The sequence below is a fragment of the Apteryx rowi genome, unplaced genomic scaffold (genome assembly GCF_003343035.1).
Source record: "Apteryx rowi isolate R43461 unplaced genomic scaffold, aptRow1 scaffold_12, whole genome shotgun sequence".
Classification (NCBI taxonomy): domain Eukaryota; kingdom Metazoa; phylum Chordata; class Aves; order Apterygiformes; family Apterygidae; genus Apteryx; species Apteryx rowi.
Genome location: NW_020447419.1, coordinates 3,164,701 through 3,175,346, shown reverse-complemented (window position 1 = coordinate 3,175,346; position 10,646 = coordinate 3,164,701).

Sequence of the window (10,646 nt, the reverse complement as noted above, 5' to 3'; positions counted from 1 at the left end):
TGTATTTTCACGTGTTCACACGTGTTTTTTGCCCCAGCCCTCACCTGCTTCATTTGCATGGGATGGGGGCAGCTCAGCACCGGACGACGTGCGGGGTTGCTTAGCAGTAGTTTAAAGGCATTAAAACATAAAGTGCTGATGGGACGAACCAGCCACGGAGCAGCTGTACTTCGGGGCTGGCCGCAGGTGAAGCGAGGGTGATAACCCCTGCCTTTTCCCTCCACATCTGTAGCTGAGATGTCCCTGCTACCCCCAGCGGCCACCAGGTCCGTTCCTGACTAAGGAGGAGYGAGATGATACTGAGGGAAAGAGAACAGATCTTCAATTCCGGATCAGCACTTTGGTAAGCTGCTTTTGGGGGGCAGGTAAGGGTGCGAGTACAGAATGAGTGTAAAATTCCTCACCCACCAGCATATAAGAGCCAGCATGTAAAATACGTAGCTTTGGCAAGTCAGTGATGTTGGCATTAGTATTTTGTACTGGCAATATTTCTTGTGTCTGTCCCTCAGAGTGGTGGCAGGTTAGGACCCATAATTAGCAACATTTTGCAGGAAGGTGTGCAATTTTTCTGTATTAAATTTCCATACTAAATTGCTGCAAAATTAGATCCCAGCCTTGACTGGCACACGGCAGAGAGACCACTTCAATTTTCTAAATAATAAGCAATGCTGTCAGTGCGTGACACTTCCTAGGACCTCTTGAGGAGGCACTAGCAGCTGCCACTGTCTCGTACCTCTGACTGTAATTATTGCGACTCAAGGACTTGGTCTTCCAAAATATCTGTCATCATCTCAGCTTGGACTGGACAGTGTGAATCATTTCTTCCCTTTCCCTAGAGGGAAAAAAAAAAAGAAAAAAAGATGAGCAAAAAGTTAGTCTTTACAAGTTGTTGAATGGCATAGCGCATGGGAAAGCTTGTTTTGAAGAAAGACATCAAAATTCAGGATTAGAGTTCGCAGACTCCGACATTTCCTTTGTGTCATTAAATACGAACCTGGAGGATGCTCAGTGGGTTTTTTTTTCTTTTTTTCTCTTTGTGTTATGGCTAGAATGACATTTGACACGTCAAGTAGGAGAGACAAATTGCAGTGCTCAGCAAAACTGCTAAATGTTCCTCAGTTAGTGATGAACTGGTTAGCAATGAGAAATTGATGTTCAGATGGCTGGTAGTATCCAAAGCAGATAGGGTCAAATCCTTTGCCCCCCCTGCACCAGCATACCTCTGTCGATATACATACACACATATATATATATAATATATGTGTATGTATGCATGTATGTATGCCTCTCCCTACCCAAAATAAGGAGACCGAGAGCTGCTAAACAATGGCATTTCATTGTTGGCCTTTTTAAAACAGAGACTAAGACTTGAACCCTCTTCTTCAGACCTGTTCATCTGGTCCGTGACACGATCTACAGCCTGGTCCCTCTACTGACCAGCTGGCTTTAATGCAATGCCGTTGTCTCTTAATGTTGCTTTTACTTTTCCGGTGGTGTGAAGCAGGGCTGAGTATCGCAGAAAGGCCTGATTTCCAGGAACCGAAACCGTGTGTTAGCAGAAAGCCCTGACTCTGGCAGTGACAGAGCCTGTGAGTTTGCTGGCTGAGCCTCCCCCCCCACTGCGGTGTGTCTGTACCCCAGCAGGGAAGGGCAGGAGCCAGCTGTGCCATCAGAGGTTTGTGTCTTCTTAAGATGCTTGAACAAAAGCAACCATGAAATCCAGAGGAGCATAAATAACCCTGGAAAATGCAGACAGATATTTGCCTTCATTGCCTCCAAAGTGGGGAGGACTGACAGCGTGAATCTCCATCTGAGAGAAAAAAAAAAATCTTCCTTTTTACTATTTATTACAATAAAACTGAAAGCAGCCCACATCATTGTCTCTGAAATGGGAGCCATGGCACAGTCAGTATTGCATTTTCTTTCTGGAGGCAAGGAAATGACCTTCATAGCTCACTTGAGACTTTGTCTCTTTAGAGTTATGGGCCATTCCCTTGTTAGTGGTAATAAACTGCATTATATTCCACTTCACACTGATGGGGGATGGGGTCTTTCTACATAAAGCCAAAGAACTTMAAAAAAAAAAAGTAAAAGTCAGTGTGAGTTTCACAGTGTGCGTTATTAAAAAGGATATAAAAGAGCACCGCTTCTCGGGTGATATATGTTATATTAATGAACTACTACGTTTTAAACACTATTTGTAAGTAAAAGTGTTGTGCATACATAGCTTGGGATGTTATTATACCATAGGTCAGGGCACTGGATGGTCATCACTCAGCAAGGACGAGGGCGAAAATCAGCGCCACGGACAGGGGCGCTCCTTGGCTGCTGAGCACGATGGAGGCACTTCGCCTTGGCCAGCTAAGTCAAGGGCAGCTCCCGATGTCTCGGGCTTCCTGAATTTTTGGCTCTGTTTTTAAAAAAAAAAACCCTGATGGATAATAGAGACTAGGGTGCTATGTTAGTGCAAGCCAGAAAAGCCCTGGCTCCATTGATGTCGCTGCGGTGCCTTTAAATAGCTCTCAGAAACCCCCTTCTCTCCCCTCTGCACTTTTGGCCTCCCTGACAGGCTGCAATTAGCACGGATATTTCACATTCATGGCTAGATTGGAAATTTGGAGGCACTTAATGAAAAAGGTCTGTTACCTTGACCGGGAGGAAATTGCGGATAGAGGACATTTGCTTGCTCCCAGGGCTGGCAGCATACAAATACATGAATATTAACACCCTGCATGCAAAAATGCAAATGGCCTCTCTGACGGCCTACTGCATGGTGCTTCGGTGCGCCAGGCCAGAGACTGATCCACACAGAGGCCCAACGCAGCATTTTGTCATGTTTCAGGCACATTTCCTCCTAGCCGTACTAGGGCAGGGCCTGCACACAAGCCCTGTAGCTAGAAATTTCGGCATTACGAGGAGCTGGATTGGGACTCCAGGTCCAAATTAACTAGCAATCCAGATTAATCATCCTCCCTTCTGATTTGAGCTGGAGACTAGATCCAAGCCACATATTTCTTTCATGGTGGGGCCAGCACCTACCCACCTCAGGTCAGGTAGTGCATTTGGCCCAAACGGTGCTGGTGCCCATTTTTCTTGATAGGTTTTGGCTTGGGGAGCTAGTTTTTGGTGGAAAACAAGGTGTTTTGGTCTGCAACCAGGACAAGGGCCTTGGAGGTCACTGCTTATTTTGGTTTTATATTCCCGAGTCCCATGATGCAAGTCTACATCAGCCCCACCTGTGATTCTTGGGCTTTCGGGTCAGTTCAGGAGTGACCTGACTCARATGGCACCCTGTGGCTCTGGAAGGGGAGCACCGCTGAGGCAGGGGGCTTTGCTCCCATGGCGTCTTCTCGATGCACCTGGTTCAGTATTGGTGAGCTGGAGGATGGCGCTGGGTGTCACAAGAGCCTCATCCAAGTTGTGTCATTTTGCTGCCGTGGTTGCCCCATGTGGAAGAAGGGGAGAGTGCTAAGGGAGTGGTGAAAAGAGCTGTTCCCTGGGGCCGGATTACCCTGTGGGAAAGCTCCCTATGGCAGCATGTCTGCCCCCGGAGCCCCTGCAGTAAGCTGGGTTTTTCCGCTGCAGGTGAAAAGCTGCGTTACGAGCCGGGCCATGGGTCTAAACCTGCGTCCCGGCTCAGCCTGTGATTTTTGCCTTTCATGCCCCTTTTGCTTGTCGATAGCCGTTGGGGTTTCTGCTTGTGTTTCACAGTGTTAGGGGAGGCTGCTTCCAAAACCTTAAATAGAGGCTGGGAATTGATAAAGGGAGTCCTGTGGAAATAGAAAAAAAAATGTGAAGTGTAACCTGATTTCCTGTTTCTCCCCAAAGTTTATGATGCTGGGCAAGAAGTGCATAATGCATTTTTATATATCTGTTTTAATCTCTCAGACTATGCTAAATTATGACGAAAATAAAATAAGAAAGCCGCACAGCAAACCCTCTGAGCAACTGTTAAATTAGGAGAGCTCAGATCCGTTCATGTCTGGATCTCTTAGGTGCAGTTAATCCATAATGGGAGAAGAGGCAAGTCCCTGATAATAATTACACAGTTCAAATTGAAGCTTATGATCCTAGCAGCAAGGATTCTTACAATAATGTGCAAAAAAACATGTCCTACGCTCGTAAAAAAAACAGGCCTCTTAAACATTTATTTTTACTGTGTGTGTTTAATACTAAAAGTGATTATGGCACATTTCTCTTCCTCTTAATTGTTTGGTAAATGTCACCCTGCAAAGCAAATCCCTGCTTTGCACTCAGCGAGCGCCCTGGCATTCCTGTGCTGCCGATGAGCCCCTGCAAGACACTTATGGGGGCCCCTTCCCCGAGCGCGGTGTGTGAGCGGCCGTAAACCTCGCCCAGCTGAGCATGCCTCGGGGCAGAGGAAATGGGTTCATCCCCGTTGTTACTTTTTACAGCCAGAGGACAGTCGCACAGAGGAAGCCCCAGATCCCCCACGGTGCTCTGGCGCATGGATCCTGCTGTGGCCAAGGTCCTACTTCATCCTGCCTAACTTGGAGGACGTGGTGGACAGGAGGGCTTAGGGCTGCTGAGCTCCTAAATGGGGTGTCTGAGCTAAGCCCCCCCCTTAGGGACTTTTGCCCAGGGTCTCCCTAGGAGCCTGCAATTTGGTGTCTACCTTGCAGGGTGTGCTGACAGCATGGTGATGTATTTCAGGATTTGGTGGTGTTTTTTTTTTCTTTTTTTTTTTTCAGCTGTAGCAAAAAGGAAAGGGGGTGGGTGGTTCCGCCTATGTAGCAGGTAGCAAAAAAATGCATGGGAGCATGCATGGGAGAAAAATGCGTGTGAAGAGCTGCTCCTCTAACCAAGGACTAAAGCAGGGGACAATAAGGTTTCCAGCTTGGCCAGAGCTGTCAGAGGGGAACTGATGCCTCTGCAACAAACCGTCTGGGAAAGCCAGGACGGTCAGGACTTGGCCAGGACCAGCTTCTGCTTCGGCTGCTGGTGATACATCTAGGTGACCACTAGGAAAGGAAATTCAGGCTCTTCAAGCTCATTTCACATGCATAAAAGCGAGCGCCTGGCTGTCGGCGCTCTTTAATATCATTGGCGGGTTGTCATTTATAAAGTAGAGCAAATAATCAGAGTTATCGGCATCTCAGGAGAGGCCAATGCCTTGTGAAAATCAGGTTCTGAAAACAAGAAAACCAGTTTATCGCACTGACCGTCACCAGCRCGCTGCACTCTGCTAACTGGATTTGTTGTAAGGCTGCATCGACCAAGCGGCATCACGAGCCATGCTGTCCCCAGGGCGCCCGGAGGCATTAAAACACCACGCACAGTGACGGCTGCTGCCAAAGGGTGCTGGTGTTGTTAAGCTGCTGGACCTGTGGACCTGTGGGCTCTGGCCAAGCCCAAGCCACAGCCTGGTGGGGACTCCTGCGTTACCCCTCCCGGGGGAGACGGGGGTCGGGTCAGGTACAGGTGTATGTGTGTGCGTGTGTGTGTTCTTTAAATGGGCGTAAGGGCAGGACTGTGTGTGTCTTTATAAAGTCTGCATGCGTGTATGTATGCGTAAAAAGCTAGTTTGCTTTCAAAAGGCAGAAGCCAGCATAAATGTAAGCTGTAAAGGAGACCTCTGACTTATGAGACCTCTCCTGGCGGCTCTTTGTGTAGGATTTCTGTGTGAGGCGCAGCCTGAAGTTGCTGATGGATCTCTACCTGCCTGGCTACAAGGGAACAGCCGCTTGCATGACCCTGCCAGGTACGCTGGAGCGCCGTGCGCAAGGCCGTTTCGTTCTGCAGATGTGGGCAGCCACCCGAGGGGCGAGTTTGACTTGTTTAGACAAAGAGGGTAAATGAGCTGCTCTGTTGGCAGTGGCCGTGGAGGTGGTGCACATCTTCCCCTTCCCCATCCTCCCCTATTTGCACATTCTGTCTCCAAAGAAATCACTACAGGAGAGAGACATTTCTTTCCAGCATTGCGCTGACCCCCTTTCTCCTCCCCCCCCAGCCTTGAAATTAATTAAATGATGTCATGCTTGATTTTATCTGATTTGGAAGCAATTCATCACCCTTTTGCTGGTTCTATTAGTCCAAGCGATCAGCATATTAATTCATTTGTGAGACTAAGCTCAAGGGTAATTACAGTGAGGAAGCTTAATGCCTAAACGTGTTAATGTCTGTAATCAGAACTATTTTCTCAGTGCGGAACAATTGTCAGACAATTACACTTGGATATGATTGCCCTGGTAGGCAACAGCCGCAGTGTCAAGAGGGGAATAGCAGAAGCTTGTTTTGCAAGTACTGTATTATCAGCAAATTTGGCTCCTTGCAGTCTTGCCCCTTGGATTCTGCGCAGCCCTCCCCTTCCTCGGTTTGGCATTGGTAATTAAGTTAAAAAGTCGGCTCTGTCTCTTTTGCAGGCTGGCCGGGATGGGGCACAGGGGAAAATTGATTTTTGCTTTCTTCTAACAAAAATATCACAGGCTTTGGCTTCTAGTGTTATGTCCATGGTGAAAAAGCATGAGTTTAATAGGCTGCTCTTTGCTTCTCAGTAGACCCAAATTTTCCTCTGCAGCATTCGCTGCTCAGTCAGTGCTTTCCAGTTGAAGGGTGTCTTGGGTCTCGGGCTGGATGAACTATGGGCTTGAGATTTCCCCTCCTCCTAGTGCAGATGTGGCAGGAGGGAAATGAGATTACCGTGATGTTTCCTGCAGATGTGGTGGAGCCTGCGCCAGGGACGACCCCAAGAAGAGGCGCCTGCTCGGATGTTTTCAAAAGGCTGTCTACACCCACAGGAAAGTGAGACTAAATCTGTAGTTGCTGCTGTAGCTCAAGGTGTGGCTGCATGATTCCCCTTCCTCAAGGCAGCAGCCCGCTCTGGTCTCCAGCTGGGCTGGCCCCAGCCTGGAGCTGGGGAAACACGTTTGTGAGGAGGAAGCGCCTTGGGGCAGGCGTCGGATGCAAGTGGGATGGGCCATTTTCGCCCGATAGTGGGCGCTGCTCTGCTCCAGCCCCAGTGGGGCGCGTTGCCCACCCCTTTGCCCCTGTGCCTACCTTGGCCTTTCCCCGCGCCGGGTGACCGGGACTGGCTGCTACGGCCACTGTGGCCTCTCCCTTGCAATAGCTATTGACAAAAGGGTGCAAAAACCTACAAATGATCTCCGAAGTTGCATGAATTAAAAAATAAGGAAATTCAGGGAAATCTCGCATCCATTCTCACCCTGATACCGGCTCCGACAACAGGACACGTAAGCGCAGTGCAATGTTAAGAGGCCTGAATTTTGCATTGTTGCCGCCTTAGCAGTGAAGAAAGCCTGCTTCTCACCCTTGCACGGTCTCTGGCAGAGCTTTGCATATCAATGCCATCTTTGGCATCCCCGAGTTGAGGCGATCTGCATTTTGTTGATGAGGACTGTAGGGCATACGCAGGGTGCTGGCCCCCCTTTGCGGCAGGCTGGAGCRGCGCCCTGGGAGCAGCTGTTCAAACCCGGAGCCCCTTCAGTCCGTGCTTTGCTGAGGAAGCAGAGGGTGCGATGACTTATTTTTGGTAAGGCACTGAAGGCTGGGAAAGCTCGTGCAGGGAGCTGAACCCCTTGTACGAAAAGACGTAGCCCTAAGAGCGTTAAGGACGTTGCTCCTCCAAGAAATGAGCCTTTGTCGAAGGCCCGTTCTGCAGGCAGCATATTCCTCAAGTGACAGGAAATACGTTTCGCTGTTTCTCCACTGTATTTGACTGCATTGAAGCCGCTTGTCTGCACAAAGGCACCTGTCCCTGGGCAGTTTGCTATTCTGGACCCTGCCAAAGCTGCAGTCTAAGGTATTTTAACTATTAGTGACCCAAAGAGCCAGCTTGGGAAGCTCTCCCAGGCCATGAAAGCTTGATGGGTTTTACCCTTGTGGCTAACAGCAATGGAGAACAATATGTGGAGTCTAATGAAACACAGAACGGGTTGCAATTGAATCAACGAGGTGACTTGCAGCAGCGAGTTCCCGTCGAGAACAAAAACGCATAGTAATCGCTTAAAGGGTCAGAACTTGCTCCTGGTGTTGCCACCTGGGTTCAGGTGGAGGAGGCCAGGGCAGCCTCCGCAGCGCTGGGGGTATTTCAGTCCTGCGGCTGCAAAGCAAAGAGCTGGCAGTATCGATTTACATTGCAAACGCGCAGCTATAAGCCACCTGCAAATGTCTTGGAAAGAAAGTTTGCCTTACTGCAAAACGCAGCAAAAAAAGAAAAAAAAAAAAATCAAAAAGAACTCAACTCCTTGCTCACGAATTTCTGGTTCATTGCCCCCAGTTACGGCTTACAAAACCAAAGCAAACAGTCTTTCCAGAGGCGGGAGCAGGCGCTGGAGCAGTGGCCGCGTTTTCCTTGCAGGGCACNACCACGTACAACGCAGAGGAAGACGCCAGCTTTCATCCCGACCCCCCCCCAGCAACAGCCGGCGCAACCACAGAAGTTACAGGCATATAAGGGGACTGTGAGCGGGGGATCGCGCGCGCCGTTGGTGGAGCAGGRGACTCCCCRGCCGCCCAGCGCTGTTTTGCTTACTTGTGACTTGCTCAATTATTCTATTAAATTGGAATTTATGCAACCCGGCCCGAGTGGTTGTCAATTTGTCGCGTTTACCCATAACAGCACCGGCCCCGTGTCCCCGCTATGCTGCAGCCTGCAACGCCACCAGCCCCGGGGCGGTCGGCAGGCGCGCAGCCTTGGAGGTGAGAAAGGTGCGGAAGCAGCGGGGCGCGAAGCAGCTCCGCGCTCCTCCAGCCCAGGCCCGGGCCCGGCCTCGCCGCGGGCACCCTGTGGTGCAGGGGGCTGAAACACCAGCCTGGATGCAGAGGGGAAGAGGAAGGAAGAACGCCTGCTCCAGCCAGACACAGAGGCCGCTCTTGTTTCAAAGCCCAGAGTCACCAAAAAAATTGCAAAAAAAAWGGTGTTTTTTAACATTTTGACCACTTTGCAATGGTTTGCTTTAAAACACTTCCTTTATACTGATTTGCAGCGATGAGCTAAACTTTCAGGGAATGAACCAAAGGAGCTTAGTGTTCTTATGACAGTTATGTTTCCAAATGTTCTGATTTATTGTCTTTAAGTGAAATCAATTGAATGTCTGCAGAGGAAAACGCCCCCCCCCCCCCCCCCCCCCGCCCCTTCAAATTGTGCCCAGTTCAAGGACACTCTCAAGTTTTGAAAAGGCCACTGGAAAAAAAAAAAAAAAAGATATTTAGAAACATTGCTCAAATACTGCAAAAGCTACAGAATGAGATGAAAATGCTTTGTTTGACTTAGTGCTCTCTTTTACCAGGGGGGAGGAGGCTTAAATAAACACAGCCTGGCTCTGTCTTGCTGCGGCTAGTACTCAGAAAGATGAGGCTGGAGAAGAAATATCCTGGTTTGGATTTGCCCCTCTTGGGAGAAGTTTGCAGTGTTTCTTCTGGCCGGGGCGGGGGGTTGTGTCCTGCCCAGGAAGGGTCTGGCCCTGAGCGCCGGGTGCGTGGCCAGGGCTGAGCATCAGGGCCCAGCGCCTGCAGCCCTGTCCCTGGCAGCCATGTTTGCCACGCTTGGACTTGGAAAACTGAATTTGAATTTAGCATTTCAAAATTAAGTTTAAAACTAATTATTTCCCCTACAAACAAAAATGTCAGAACAAGCCAGTTTTTAATTTTTTTTTCCCTAGAATTTCTCCACTTATATTAGTTTTTTATTCCATATTCGATTTTTGGCTGACACCATATACCGAATTTGACGTGAAATCTCTTGTTGCTTGTGCTGTGGCAGCTTTGCCCACCTCTAGCCCAAGGGGCTCCCGCAGGCTCCAGGGGGGCTGGCGGCTGATCACTAACACGCAACACCATGTTCCTGAGAGGCATGAAGCAAATCGCAGGTCATTGCTTTAAACTTCAAGCTGCAGGTAACTGAGCCTCACCCCAGGCTCCCTGTACTAGTTCAGTTCCCTTTTTTTAAGGTTATGCTATATAAGGTGGGCTGGGAAGGCCGGGCTGGGCTTTATATCTATCTATCTATCTATCTCTATCTGCGCGCACACACACACACGCGCGCGCACGYGCGCACACACAGAGATATATATACATATTCATATGTGTGTGTCTATATACACACACACGCTTTTTTATATAATTATATATGTATACTACATATTACATATATTTCTATATATTTTTTATATAAATGCATACACTATAAAAATTTATTTCTCTGTCTATACACACACTGCAGGCTCCTGGAAGGGGACTTGTCTTGCCATGTGTGGGAATCGCACTCGTCCCTCAGCCCCAGTTCGGCAGCGAGGCCGGGGCAGCTGTCACATGGCTGGCGCACATCCAGGTGCTAAATCTGGTCCGGAGCGGCCCCTGTCACCAGACGGCTTTCATGCCYGGAGCTGATGGCTGGTGGAAGCGCCAGAGGGAGCGGGAGAGCGGTCTGCTGGGTCCAGCGCCCGTTCGCCTGCCGGACATTAAGCGGTAAGTCAAGATTCTTTTATTTTAGCCTTTCTAAGTGGCACCTGCAGGTCTAGCTGGAGCAGTGCCGCTTTCCCAGGTGCAATTCCCACCCGGCAGCGCTGTTCCCAGCCACTTCTTGCCATTTCACATTTTGGGGCCCTTTTTTCATCCCCTCCCCTGACCCCTCTTGCTTCTGCCTTTACAAGGTCATTACAGCCCCC